The sequence below is a fragment of the Alligator sinensis genome, unplaced genomic scaffold, assembly GCF_000455745.1.
Source record: "Alligator sinensis unplaced genomic scaffold, ASM45574v1 scaffold988_1, whole genome shotgun sequence".
NCBI lineage: Eukaryota > Metazoa > Chordata > Crocodylia > Alligatoridae > Alligator > Alligator sinensis.
The window spans coordinates 730,494-745,481 of NW_005842454.1; positions in this window are offsets into that span (position 1 = coordinate 730,494).

Here is a 14,988-nt window from a genome sequence, read left to right on the forward strand (position 1 = left end):
TTATACAGAATGGCTGGAGCAGTGCCTGCCTTGGCAAAACATAACAAATGGTGACAAGGATGATGTCCCACTAGCAGGGCATGAATTAAATCAACTAGAAGAATTTGCTTTAATTGTGAGTACTTGAAATCTGTTGGAACTCAAAATAACTTCTTATATTGAACAACTTATTACAGTGCCCTGGAGGATTGGCCTCTTATACAGAATGGCTGGAGCAGTGCCTTGAGGTATATGAGATTTCCCTACTAGTTTACTGTGCAGCCTCCTTACCCCAGAAAAGCCAGCAAGCCAAAACTTTAGGTTAGGGACAGACATTACATATAAACTGGTTTAAGTGATGAGAAATGGGTTTAAACTTGTAACAGAGCAGATGTTCAGTGTGCATAAACCAGTTTGAAAATGGCCAAAACTGGTTTGAGATAAAAATGATTGAATGTAGTATCAGACTTAACTGATGTGGGTCAAACCAGTTTATGCAATGTCTATCCCAGACCCCTTCCTGGTTTAAGATAAACTAGACTCCCCCAGCATCCTAGCATGCTCTATGGGCTGTGCAGGGCTGTCTGCTTCACAGCAGGGCTGGCCCTCCCCTCTGCTCCCTGGCTGTAGCTCTGGCAGTCTCTGAAGGTGTTAGCTGGCTTCTGCTCCCTCCCTCCCCTCCCCTCCCCTCCCCTCCCCACTCTCTGCTAAGCAGGCATTCTCCCATCCCTCCCAGACACCTCTCAGCATTAGCTAGCAGACCACATGCTGGCTACCTCCAGAGCTGTGGCACACAGGACAAAGGCAAAACCAACAGATAGCTGGTAATATCCCTTTGTTGTTTTCTTAATGGTCTAATAAACACTGAGTTAGAGATGATTAACGTTGCCTGCTGGGCTGCTCAAGAGGTGGGGGGACCTCTCCTTAATCATAGCAACCTTCCAGGGCCTGGCCACCCCCACCCCTTAGCTAAGCTCTGTGGAAGGGAAGAGAGGGCTGCTCTAGCACCCCTGAGCTTCTAGCCTGAGCCGCTGCAGGCACATGCCTGCATTTCTGGGATGTCTGGCTGGTTATAAACTGATTTAGCCTAGCCAGGTAAGGCTAACCTGCAAAGATTGAATCCGTTCAGGCTCAGGCTTTTTGAATGTCTGTCCCTAGCCTTAAGGAGTCAGTGAAAATTGCACAAGAGCATCTGGCACCTAAACCACTGGTGATTGCAGAAAGGTTCAGGTTCCATAAGAGGAATCAACTTGAAAGTGAATCTATTTCCTCTTTTGTGACAAAACTGAGAAAATTGTCTAAATGTTGCAGTGCTAAGGATGGATTTAATGAGGATTTCAGAGCCAGATTTGTGTGTTGGCTACTTAATGAAGCCATACAAAAGAAACTCTTAACAGAGGAAGACCTCGCATTTAAACATGATGTTCAGATTGAATAGCCATGGAAACTGAAGCAAAGGATGCCATAAAATTGCATGGAGAAGTACCTATGCAAATAGGAATGAATTATTAAATATGCAATGGAAGCACCAAAGAAGCGGCCTGATGTGTGCTATTAGTGTGGAAAGGGTCTCACACCCAAAGTGATTGCTTGTTTAGGGAACACAGCTGCCAACTTGTAAGGAAGCACATATTTAGGCAGAATGCTGTGCTAAGAGAAATAATGAAGAGAGTATGGTAAGATATAAGAAACAGAATAAAAAGGTATATGTAATAGGGATAATAGTGACACAGCATGAATGGAGTAACTCGCTGGGGTGTATATCATATGAACAAGGGTGATAAACCAGTCATCTGAATGACATAAAGGATTTATGGGAAAACCTTTAAAATGGAGTTAGATACAGGCTACACAATGTCTGTTATCTCATATTATATATATAATTTATATATATATATATATATATAAATTAAAAGACACCTTGGTGTTGTTAAAAACATACACATGAGAAAAGATTGTGATGTCAAAGGGGGTGATGTCAGTGCCCATAGAATATAATGATAAGTGGCACCTCTTCAACTCATACATCACTGAAAAAGGAAGACCCCTCTGTAGTGTTATGAATGGTTAAAGGAGATTTACCTAAACTAGAAATCTATAAAGATGCTACAGACACTTTCAAAGGTCCCCATAGAAAACATTAAACAACAGTTAGAAGGAATATTAAACCAAGCCTCTGAAGCATTCAAGGAAGGTATAGGAAGTTTTAACACATCAAAACTAGAGTAATGATAAATAAAAATGCCCAGGCAAGTTTCACAAATCTCAGCCAGTCCTTTACAACTTGTGTGCCAGGTAGATCTGAAACTGGAACTCCTAGAAAGAGAAGGCATACATTGACAAGTAGCCTGAAATAAGCGGTGAATGTCTATTGAATGAGTGAAGTGTGTGCTACTTGTAAAAAAAAATGGTGCAGAAAGAGTATGTGAAGATTTTAAGGTTAATATAGACCCTGTAATTGAAAGTTGATAAATATCCCCTACCTTGAATTTAAGATATTTTTGACAAATGAGCAGGGAGGCAGAAATTTAGCAAAACTGATTTAGCACAAGTTTACTTACACATGGAAGGAGAAGAAGATCCAAATGGTTATTTTACCATAAACACAAAAAGAGTTATAGCAAAGTAAGAGATTAGTGTTTGTTATTGCCTCTGCTCCTGCTATAGGGTGGTGAGGAATAGATCAAGTATTACAAAGCATTCTAAGAATAGTGTTATTTGGAAAACAAAATTGTAACTGGTGAAAATGATGAACATCTGATAAATTTGAAGAGCACATTAGAACATTTAGAACAATATGGGATGAGAGCAAATTGTGCAAAATGCAAATTTTTCAAAGAAGCAGATGCTTATTGTGGACATCATATTGGTGTGCATGGCTTACATAAATCTCAAGAGAAGATTAAGTCAGTTTTAGAAGTTCCACAGGGAAAATATGTTTCTCAACTGAGATCTTTTCTAGGATTTCTTAATTATTGTAGTAAACTCGTACCAACCTAACAACTGTATTGTATCCTTCAAATCATTTGCTGCAAATGAAATGCAGATGGGATTGGTCACACAAGTGTGAGAGTTTTCGTAGAAGGAAAAAAGCTGGTGACATCTGATGGGATGCTTGTTCACTTTAACTCGTTGACTCTCAAGCTAGCATGTGATGCATCCTCGCATGGCATTAGTGCTGCTATATTATATATTAAGTCTTATGGTACTGAACAGTCCATGGTATTTGTGTTCCATTCACTAACAGCAGCAGAATGGAATTATACACAAGTACACAAATAATCTTTAAATATAGTGTGGGGAGTGACAATATTTAACCAGTATCTATAAAATAGAAAGATTACATTGGTCATAAATCACTAACCTTTAATCTCCATTTTTCATCATATAAAAGGACAAATGTAGCATGTATGCAACAGTGGCATCTCTTTTTAGCCTGCTACATTTATGACATTTAATACAAAGTACCAAGACTAATAAAAATGCTAATATACTTCCTTATTTATCTTTAAAAGAGTTTTCTGTAGTAGAAACAGAATATACTGAAATTGGTAACTTATTTCAGCTGGGATATGCCCCAGTGACTTTTAGTATGATTAAATAAGTGATCAAGAAAGATTCCATATTGTCATAGGTGTATGAAGTCACCCAGGAAGGATGGAAATGTACAGATGATCCTATAGATTTGGAATGTACATATGTGCCATGTGGGGGATTTGTTATACCCAGAAAGCGGCATACAAAATTTTAGAAAAGCAGCATATATAGTGTCTGGGAGTTGAAAAAAATGAAGGCATTAGCCAGAAGCTATGTATGGTGATCAGTATTGATTAACAAATAGAAACTTGTTAAGGAAGTTAAGGGTGCCAACAGGTACAGAAGATGCCCAAACCAGGACTGGCATATGGATGATGAGTGTAATGGAAGATGGTCACCCACTCCCTGGAAACAAGTCCATATTGATTTTTCAGGACCATTTTTAGGGACAATGTATCTAGTGATGGTAGATGACCATGCAAAACAGCCAGAAGTTTTCTGCATGAAACCCATTACAGCAGCCCAGGGACTAGGAAAATTGTGAAGTCTGCTTTCAACATGATGAAAAATGGCATCTGACTCATCACTTCCACACAATGTCACAAATGGGCAGGATCAGTACAGTGCCACAATGCTCTTCATGAGGCTGGATCAGTACAGCAAAAGATGGCCTGCTTTTTGTCAACATACTGAAATGCTGTACATGCTACCATAAAGGAGACACAAACAGTGCTGCTTATACGCCAGAATCTCAGATCGGTTGGACAGGACTTGGAGCAATATGTTAGAAATTGCCAAGTAAGTGAGACCATGAAGGAGAAACAGGTACCCCTTCAAGCTACATGTAGGCCAAAAGGTATTGGCCCATGATTACAGGGGGTTTAATAAATGGCTGCCTGCAGTTTTGAGTGCACTATGTAGTACAAGTGGTGCCTAATATTATTTGGAGCCTCCATGTGGAACAATTATGAGATACAGACATGACCGCTAAACAAAATACAGCAGAAAAGTTGGAGCTCCACCTGTTGTTGGGCAATCAGTTTTGATACTGCAATAGTGACCAGTAATCCTACACTAGATGGTAGCAATGTTGACCAGCCAGGACCTGATAATGTTGATCTACCTACATTTGGTAAAGAGACATCTGAATCTGACATACATGAAGGAGGGCAACTTCCTCAGGAGCGGCAAGGGGGGGCTGAAGCCCGGGTGGAGTTAGACAGCATGTAAGAAGGGAGCAAAGAGAGGCCGTGGGAGACTCTCTGTACAAATACCATCAGTGGCTAATGACCACAGCCCCTAAGGGACCGAGCACCAGGGAGAGCCAGAACATCAGCCCCGTTGGGCAACACCACGGTTGGCATTAGGCAGGATGTAGAGGTGGAGCCCTGAGAAGAAATACCATGAAGATGACCAAGGGAAAGTACCAGGGGAGGTGGGGCCAGACATCGTCCTTCCGATAGAAAACCCTTTACCATCAAAGATGTGGCAGGTGAGACCCCTGGGGAAACTGACCTGAGGTCACTCCCAAGAGCCTGGTCGTACACCCCAAGAAGCCATGGCGAATTTCGACTGAAACCTAAACATACGATGCTCGGGCGATAGGCTCAGAAGGTTACAGGCATATAAGTGCATTTACGTGTATAAGTACGGTTCTGATTCATTCTGCCTGAGTCCCTGAAAAACAGTTAATACAAAAGATGTGTTGGGCTGCCTCCTCCTAGCTATTTCTTCTCCCAGCCTTGTTTTCCTTCTTTTTTTTTTTTTGTATCTCAGTCATAAAGGTCAAATACCATTTTTGTTACTAAAGTAGGTGAATTAATGAATTTTCAGGACTTTAAAAGGGGGGATTAGAATGACTTTTAGATACCTACTTCTACTTAGATGACTTATAGATGGAATAGAATCTGGCCCTGGGTCTTTAATATCAAGGGGAGAGTCAAACACTCTGAAAGTTAATTCTAATGATTAAAGGAAAAATCTGTTATTTCAGCTTCTTTTTCTGAACTCAGTCATATCGTATTAGGACAGGGTTGGATTTCACTTCTTGATTTATGATTTTTAGTAGCAGTAATTATATTAACTGTTTGTCTTAGTTTTTTTATGAACAGGTATTTACTTTGCAAAAGTCACCATTGGAATTACCTCTAAAAATAATAAAGTAAGATACACACACACACACCACCTCTGCTTCTAAACATTTTACAATCATTAATTGTAGTCACTCACTAACTACCATAGAACTCATACAGAGTAGATAAGTATGTTTTATAATTCTCCATTTTTCAAATGGGGAAGATTGAAAATTCATCCCCAGGTTTTCAAAAGTGGTTCCTAATTTTGTGAAGGGCCATCTTTATATCTTCAGCTTGAGACCTGAGCCAAGCAATGCACATTACAGGTCAGTGTAAACGTCAAGATAATCCATATAGTTCAAAGCATAACAGCTGAGAGATAAGTGCCTGGATGAGAGTCCTCTATCTGGACTAAAAAAACCAGTTTTTCTCTCTAGATAGATCTTAGAAAAGGTGATAAATGAAATATATATATATAGTTAAACTTGGCCTGGTTACTACATTCTAAATATCTAAAGTATGATTAATATTTTGATCACTTCTTGTCTCATTTGGTGGAAAATGGCAATATAAGTTGAAAATGTAGCTGGAAATATACCTAAAGGAACACACACACACATGCATACACACATATATGACCAACTTTAACTATAACATTGCTTCTAACCCCCTATGATAAGTTAGTTATAAACATTGTATATTAAGTAATGTGCTCTTCATGTTGCATATAACTCTAAAGTAAACACCATTTGTGATAAATAAAAGGTGAGAAATAATAGAATAAAGACAGAACTTAAGAAAAGGTAAAGACTAGTAGTGAAGCTTTAGGTTTTGATTCTCTACATTTCCCACATGGCTAGACACCTGCCCCTGTGCAGAGCTCTTCAGAATTTAAAAGTTATTTTCACAAGCTAAGCAAGTCATCTGTGTGGAAAAATTTACAGAATAAAGGCTAGAATGATCAGGCAAAAACAGGCACATTATAATATTTATAAAATCAAAATACAGCTGACTAGCTACAGGAATAAAAACAAGGTCAAGGACACAATAGAAATGCATTTAATAAATCAGGGTAATAGAAAGTCTGTAAAGTTAAAAAGGGAGTTTGAAATCAAAAGTGGACTAAACTGGAGGGGGAAACAAAGACAAATAAAAGCACATTATGTTTCAATAAGATGAATTCTGGCAGTTATGAAGTCATGTGGGATAAGTACCCCATGAACACAGCTGACAAAATTATGTATTCCCAATATATTATCAGACAGATTTACTCTTTTCTCATGTTAGTCATTAATTAAGCAATTGTGATTTCTACAAACATACTTGTTCTTACATAATCGATACTTCAAAAATAACTTTCCAGTGATTGATTGTGAAACAGTTGCTTTCACTATTCATTATTTTCCATACATGAGTAATCTTCTAAATCACATAGACTGCAAAAAGATTATTTATTAATTTATTCAATTTATATGTTGCTTTCCCAACAAAGGCTCAGAGTGGCTTACAGTAAGAGAACAGAATAACTTATAAAGCAGGAGACTTAAAAAAGAACAGAACAACTTGTAGATCAACTAGGCTATTAAGTTAAAATTGAACACCCACCCACCCCAAAAAATAACCCAGCCAAGCTTTTTTTGCTAAATATCTGCCCAAATAGGAAGGTCTTACAGCACACCTGAAAGATGGCCAGATGTCTGAAAGGTCTCAAGAGGGAAGGAGTTCCAGAGCTGAGGAGAAACTGAGGAGAAACTCCTGAGATTGACCTTCCACATGTTGTTGATAAGCAGACAGTGTATTGATGGTACTTGTAGGAGTTTGCTCTCAGTTGACCTTAAGGATTATGATGAAGCATAAGGGATAAGAGGGTCCTTTAGGTATATAGGGCCCAGCAGGTAGGCTGCTGCATTCTGTACTAGAGGCATCTTCCAGTGAATATCTTCCAGATAGTCTTCTACTGAAACCAAACATAGAGAAAATTGCAATATCCAAGACTTGATGAAGGAATTGATAATTGTGGCCAGATCTGAATTGGAAAGAAAGGGTCACATACTTCTCACAGAGATGGAGTTGGTGAAAGATGTTCCTAGCCAGGTGAGTTGCTGTGTGTTTCTGTGTGTTGTGTTTGTGTGGCAGTGGAGCAGATTGTATGCTCTGAGGGGCCACATTGTTGTCTGATTGTTAGCTGATTGGCAGCGATTGGTGCTGGTTGGGGGGCTTTAAGTCCTAATGAGCTGACCTATCCAGTTGCAGTCAATTGGTCCTAGGACAGGAGCCTAAAAGAAGGATTTCTAAATGACCAGGGAGCAAGTGGACAGGGAAGAGCAAACAGATCCATTTGCAGGTCAATTTGCTGGTCAATTTGCCACCCCGCTCTTTGAAGTGGGGTCTTAAGATTTCTCAGAGGGAAAAGGATTGCAAGGAATGACTTAGATATGGTGGGGATGTGTCACATAGTCAGACCTCTCACTACTGCCATATCCTGCACCTCTGGCTCCTCTGCAGTTTCTACCTAGATGGAGCTCTCAGTGGTTGAGGCTTTGGCCCAGGTCCCAAGTTGTAGGGAGTGCCTAGCATGACTCTGGGTGGCTGGGAGCAGGGACAGAGGTAACCTCATTTATAGTGAGTGTGCTCTGGTGTAGGTGACAGGTCCTGTAGGTATAGGGGATATGCTCTGGGGGTGACAGGTCCTGTTCTGTCAAGAACCATGTGGAAGCTGGTGTGCAGCAGCATCTCCATGCTAAAAGAAATCATGCACAGTCATCTTCCATGAAAACAGCTTTAGTATACTATTCAAGTCCTTTGGTGACTGATGGCTAGAAAATGATATTTGGAAGTTTACCTTTAGGAATTATTTTGTAGGTAAAGTATGTACTGAATTAGAACAATGGTCCTGGGGAATGGCAGGGGTTAATTGGTTTCTAAAGGCCAGTTTGTGACAAAGTTTCATGATCTTGGCCTTCAAAGCCCATTGTTTCTAAAGCCAGCAGATATCATGTCTGAGGCCTACAGACAAGCGGGCATACACAGGCTGGGAAATTGAGACTTCATCTATACTATTCCATAACATGAGATAAGGGACTCTGCTGTATTGGCCAGGTCACAGTGACCAGTTGCAGAACCCTTGGGCTTTCTAGTTCTGGTGGACAGACCAAATTAAGACACAGGTAAATGACCAAATTAAAATGTGTGCATGCGATGAGTTTGGGAAACAAAGGAATATGCTGATAGACTAGAATGTGGACAGTATGACAGCCACAGGGAAACCACCCAATGCTACCCAGAGACGATGAGTCATCAGAGGAGGGGAAAGAATACAAAAGGAGGGATTTCAGAGCAGCAAAGTGACCCTTAGTGGGGATCCCAAGGCCACCATGGACAGAGGGCACAACACCATCCCATCTCACCCACAACCAATTGGGGGGGGTGGGGACTTCAGTCCTTAAACTCCAGGCTGCTGACTGATGACATTCAAAAAAGAATCATAGGGTGAAGCCTGCATACTGGCCAGATGTACCATCACTCTGTGACAGACCTAGGACTGGTAGATATAGAATCTGGTGTTGGGGTGGGGGGGGGGGGGGGGGTTTTTGGGTTTTTTTTTTGCCTTGTCTCCATTAGTCTTATCTGCTATCATTGTGTATCAATAAAAGTTGCCTATTATCAAATGAAGAAGTCATGGCTGATCTGAGGGTTTGTCTCCACCCGGAATAAGGTATCTGGGTCATAAATCCAGTGCCAAGAGTGACCATCTAGTGGTGACAGGAGCAGGATTTTGAGGCCTAATTGTGACTGACTTGCCCTTTTTAGGATCTGCTTTGTTCACTCCACATGGGGAAGGTGCAATGAAAGGTACCCTAAATATAATCTGCCTACCCACCCTTTTCCTGACTGGATAACCACATCCAGTGGTATCACTTTTACTGCAGTCAAAATCAATGAACACATGCAATCATTTTCAGGACCTAGAACATCAGGATCCTTGTGGACCATCCTAATAGTGAATGCTCAGAATGCTGCACTGCAATTGTGACTTGAGAACTCAGGTGACACAACATTGACATTGCTGTGCTGAGGGAAACCCACTGAATGGGAGATGGGCAGCTCAAACAACAAGGAGGTAAGGGTAAACAGGAAGGAGAACACTGACTTCATGGAGTTCACTTTGCCATTAAGAATTAACTCATGAACTAACTCAACAAGTTCCCTATTGGACTTAATGAGCGCCTCATGACTGTCTATCTTAAATTGGCAGGGGGACAATATGCCGCTGTCATCAATGCATATGCCCCAACTCTTGATGCTGCCAATGAAACCAAGAAAGAATTCTATGCCAACCTTGACCAAGCCTTCTCTGACATCCCAGCAGGAGACTGGGATAATCACCAGTTATTATTCTTGGTGATTCAACACAAGAGTGGGAAGGGACTTGAACCTCTGGAATAGAACTGTCAGCAAAACAGGAGTAGGGAATGTCAACTCCACTGACATCCTCCTCTTGACCAAAAGCACAGAACATGAACTCACCATTACTAACACTGTTCTTCAAGAAAAACAAGTACAAGGCACCTTGGCAACACCCATCATCTAAGCATTGACACTTGGTTGACTACATCATATTTCATGCCTGGGATCTCAAAAATGTTCACATCATTCAAGCTATTCTAGGATCTGATGATTGCTGGACCACTCACTGTTATATACACTCAGTTATGTTACTCAAACTGGACTCAAAATGATGGCTGCAACATAAGCAATGCTGATGGAAGGTCAATTTGTAGATCTCAAGGGTCCAATCAACTGAGATTTTTTTTCCACCAGTGTCTGAACAAAAAAAAAAACCCTGGCAAATTCCAATCAACAAGACTGAGAGAACATTGGCAGTGTTTGGGGTGCCTTCAAGTCCACTATCTTCAGCGCCTGTGAAGAGACATTTGGATTCTTTACCAGGAAACATCAAGTTTGGTTTTATGAGAATGACCAGGATATCCAGGAGTCGATTGACCAAAAGTACAAAGCCTTCTGTGCTTGGCTGAATGACATCAACTTCAAGCAAAATAAATTGAATCACCAACAAGCCAAGACAGAGATTCAAAGGAGGACCTGAAGAACAGATAGTGGGAAGAAAAGACAAAGGAGTTTCAACATCTCACTAACAGCCACATTTTGTGTGTTTGTTTGTTTTTTTTAGTGCCAACAAAGCTATCTGCAGTTTGAGCACTCAGGGAGACCAACCCCCTTGAAGCCTAAGGACAAAGGATACCTGATCAAGGAAAGGGGAATCATCAATGCCCACTGGAAGGAGCATTTTGAAGTCCTTCTTAATCAAGACTGTCATTGATGAGAGTGTTCTCAATTCCATCCTGCAACACCCAGTCAGAGATGATCTCCAAATCCCTCCAACCCTTGATGAGGTGAGGAGAGCCATGCAGTAAATGAAGAATGACAAGGCATCTAGAGCAGACAGAATCCTCCTGAAATTTTCAAGCATTGGGGGGGAAGAGCTTACATCACAGCTCCATATTTGTGAGAATCTTCAGAAAGGAGATAAGTCTTACTGGAAATTAGAGAGGGATCATCTTGCTGTCCACCACAGGAAAGATGATTGCAAGAGCCTTCCTGAACTGTCTCCTTCTACTTGCTGAAGAGTTCCTTCCAGAAAATTAGTGGGGTTTAAGGCATCAAGAGACACAACCAACATGATCTTCACTGCTCACCAGCTGCAGGAAAACACAACGCCCTCTATATGGCCTTTTCTGACCTCATGAAAGCCTTAGAGACTGTCAAGTGAGAAGTGTTGTGGAGGATCTTTCTCAGGTACAGATGCCAAAATTCATCACCATTCTTCATCCTCTCCATGATGGCACGTGAGTGGTGGTTCTCAGTAACCGGTCAATTACAGATCCCTTTGAGATTAAGACAGGAGTTAAGCAAGGCTGCATCATCATTCCAACACCCTTCTTGATATTCCTTACCATGATGCTACCTCTGACTACTGACAAGCTTCCAGTGAGAGTGGAGCTAAACTCCTGAAAGATTAGTAAACTGTTTAATCTCAGCTGACTCTGAGCCCAAACCAAGACTACTCTGACCTCAATCATTGAGCTCCAGTATGCTGCTGTTGATGTAACGTGTGCTCACTCAGAAGCAGACCTTCAGGCAATTGTTGATGTGTTTACTGTGGCATACAAGAAAATGGGACTAATACTTAACATTCAGAAGACTAAGGTCCTCCATCAACAAGCTCTGAATGAGCATCCTCAAATCTGATGATTCAGATTAATGGGGAGACTCTGTAGAATGTTGCATATATTCTGTACCTCAGAAGCCGTCTATCACAAAAGACTGACATTGAGGAAGAAATTAAACATCACCTCAAATGTGTAAGTGCAGCCTTTGGACACCTGAGAAAATAGGTGTTTAAAGTTTGTCACATCAGATTCAAAACCAAGACCATGGTTTATCAAGTAGTCATGATCCCTACCTAACTGTACAAAGCCAAGACATGGACAATGTACGAGAGACACCTCAGTCATTGGAGAAGTACCATCAATGCTTCCTGAAGAAGATGCTTTATGTCCAGTGAGAAGACAAATGCACCAACATTAGCATTCTCTCTCATAAGAAAACACCATGAGCATTAATGCAATGATCATTCAACATCAGCTTTGCTGGGCTGGCCATGTCATCTGGATTTCATAGATTTTAGGGTTGGGGGGACCTATTAGATCATCAAGTCTGACCCCCTGCCCTGGGCAGGAAAGATTGCTGGGGTCAGATGACCACAGCCAGGTGTTTGTCCAATCTCCTCTTAAATACCTCCAAAGAAGGGGACAGCACCCCCGCCCTTGCGAAGCATATTCCACATTTTGGCAACCCTCCCTATAAAGAAGTTTTTCCTGATGTCCAGTCTAAATTTGCTCTCCTTCAGTTTGTGGCCATTGTTTCTAGTTACCCCGATGGGCACACTGGTAAACATCATATCTGCTATTTCCTGCTGTCCCCCCCTGATGAGTTTGTAGACAGCCCCAAGATCACCTCTCAGCTGTCTCTTGTGGAGGCTGAAAAGATTCAGGTCTCTCAATCACTCTTCATAGGGTTTTTTCTGTAGGCCTTTAACCATCTGGTGGCCCTCCTCTGAACCCTTTCCAGGTTACCTACATCCCTTTTTATGTGTGGCACCCAAAACTGGACATAGCACTCTAGCTGTGGCCTGACCAGTGCTGCACAGAGGGGAAGACCTCCCTAGACCTGTTTGTGATGTACCTACTTATGCAACGAAGAGTGTGGTCAGCTTTACTTATTACCTCATCACATTGGTGACTCATGTTCATTATGGAGTTGACTACCACTCCGAGATCCCTTTCCACAGTTGTGCTGCTTACAATGGTACTTCCCAGGCTATAGGTGTGTTGATGATTCTTCCTCCCTAGGTGGAACACATGGCACTTATCTTTGTTAAACTGCATCCTTTTCTGTCCCCCCCACTCCCCCAGCCGGTCCAAATCCACCTGGATTTGCTCCCTGCCCTCTAGTTTGTTTACCTCCCTCCATAGTTTGGTGCTGTCTGCAAACTTGGACAGGGTGCTTTCTACTCCGTCATCCAAGTCACTAATGAAGATATTGAACAGTACCAGTCCTACGATAGAGCCTTGGGGGATTCTGCTGCCCACATTTCTCCAGGTACAAACTGACCAATCCACCACCACTCTCTGGATGCATTGCATAAGTCAATTTTCCACCCACCACACTGTGTAATAATCTACATTGTAACTGTTTAGTTTATTTGTAAGAATTGGATGTGACACTGTGAAAGGCCTTTTTAAAATCTAAGTAAATAACATCTACCTCTCTTTCTTCATCCAAGCATTTTGTGACCCGGTCGTAAAACTGAAACTAAGTTAGTCAGGCAGGATGTGTCTGCTATAAACCTATGCTGGTTTCCCCTTAGCATTATTTTACCCACTGGTCCCCCACAAATGTGATTCTTAACAATTTTCTCAAAGGTCTTGCCAAGGATAGAGGTGAGGCTAACTGGCCTATAGTTAGCTGGTTCCTCCTTCCTCCCCTTCTTGAAAATAGGGAGCACACTGGGCCTTTTTCAATTCCCCTGGGACCTGTCCTGAGTGCTACAAGGGCTCAAACAGTTGTGCCAGCAGATCCGCTATGATTCCAGCTAATTCCCTTAGTACCCTAGGATGAAGATCATCAGGACCCGTTGACTTAAATACACTCAATCCATCCAGGTGCCCCTTTACTAGGTCAGTGCTAACAGTTGGTGGTTTGGTATCTATCTCACGTTTACCTAAAGTCCCAATGGGATACATGTTTGTATTCATGTCCAAGAATACAAGGAAATAATTTAGGAGCTCCACTTTGGCCATCCTATCTGTTACCAGTTGCCCTAGTCCATCTTGAAGGGGCCCTACGTTACCCTGCACTTTCTTTTTGCTTCCTATGTATTTCAAGAATGATTTTTTGTTATCCTTAACTTTTGCTGCCATCCTAAGCTCCATTTCTGCTTTGGCTCTCCTCACTACTTCCCTGCAAGCTTGAACCAAGTAGTTATACTCTTCCTTGGTGGCTGCCCCCTGACTCCACAGCCTGTTGGCCTCTTTTCCCCTCCAGGTTCTCCTGGATTTCCCTGACCAACCAAGAGGGTTTCTTTGCTTTTTTGCCTCCCTTTATGTGTACTGGGATGGTCCCTTTCTGTGCCTGCAGTATCAGTCCCTTGAGAAATGCCCACCTTTCCTGGACTCCCATCTCTCCGATGCTTTTTCCTGCCAGTCCCTCCCTAACTAATCTCCCGAGGTTGAAGTTGGTCTTCCTGAAGTCTAGCAATTCAGCCCTACTAGCTATCTTCCCCATCTTTTGCCAGTGAACTCTATTAATAGGTGGTCACTATCTCCTAGGTTACCTTGTACCTGCAGATCCCCCACCAAGCATTCCCTGTGGCCAGCACCAAGTCTGTAAGTGCTTGATAAATTATCCAGTAAGTCCTTCCAAGTCTAGGAAGTGTTTGGATGGCTGACTCCAGACTCCAAAAGCAAGTTTTATCCTCCCATCTCAGCCAAGCTGTACACTCAAGAGGAGGGCAAAGAAAGGACTTCAAGCATGTCCCCAAGGCCAGCTTCAAAAAATGAGACATTGACATCAACTCATGGAAGACTAATGCCCCAAATGGAGGAAGAGTCTTCTGCAAGAGCTTGAAGGACATAGATTTCATAGATTCCATTGACATGAGGACTGGAAGGGACCTTGTCAGACCATCAGGTCCAGCCCCCTGCCCAAGGGGCAGGAAGTCAGCTGGGGTAAGATCACCCCAGCAAAATAAGTATCCAAATGTTTCTTAAAGGTATGCGGAGTAGGTGCTTGCACTTCTGGGGGAGGGGGGGGG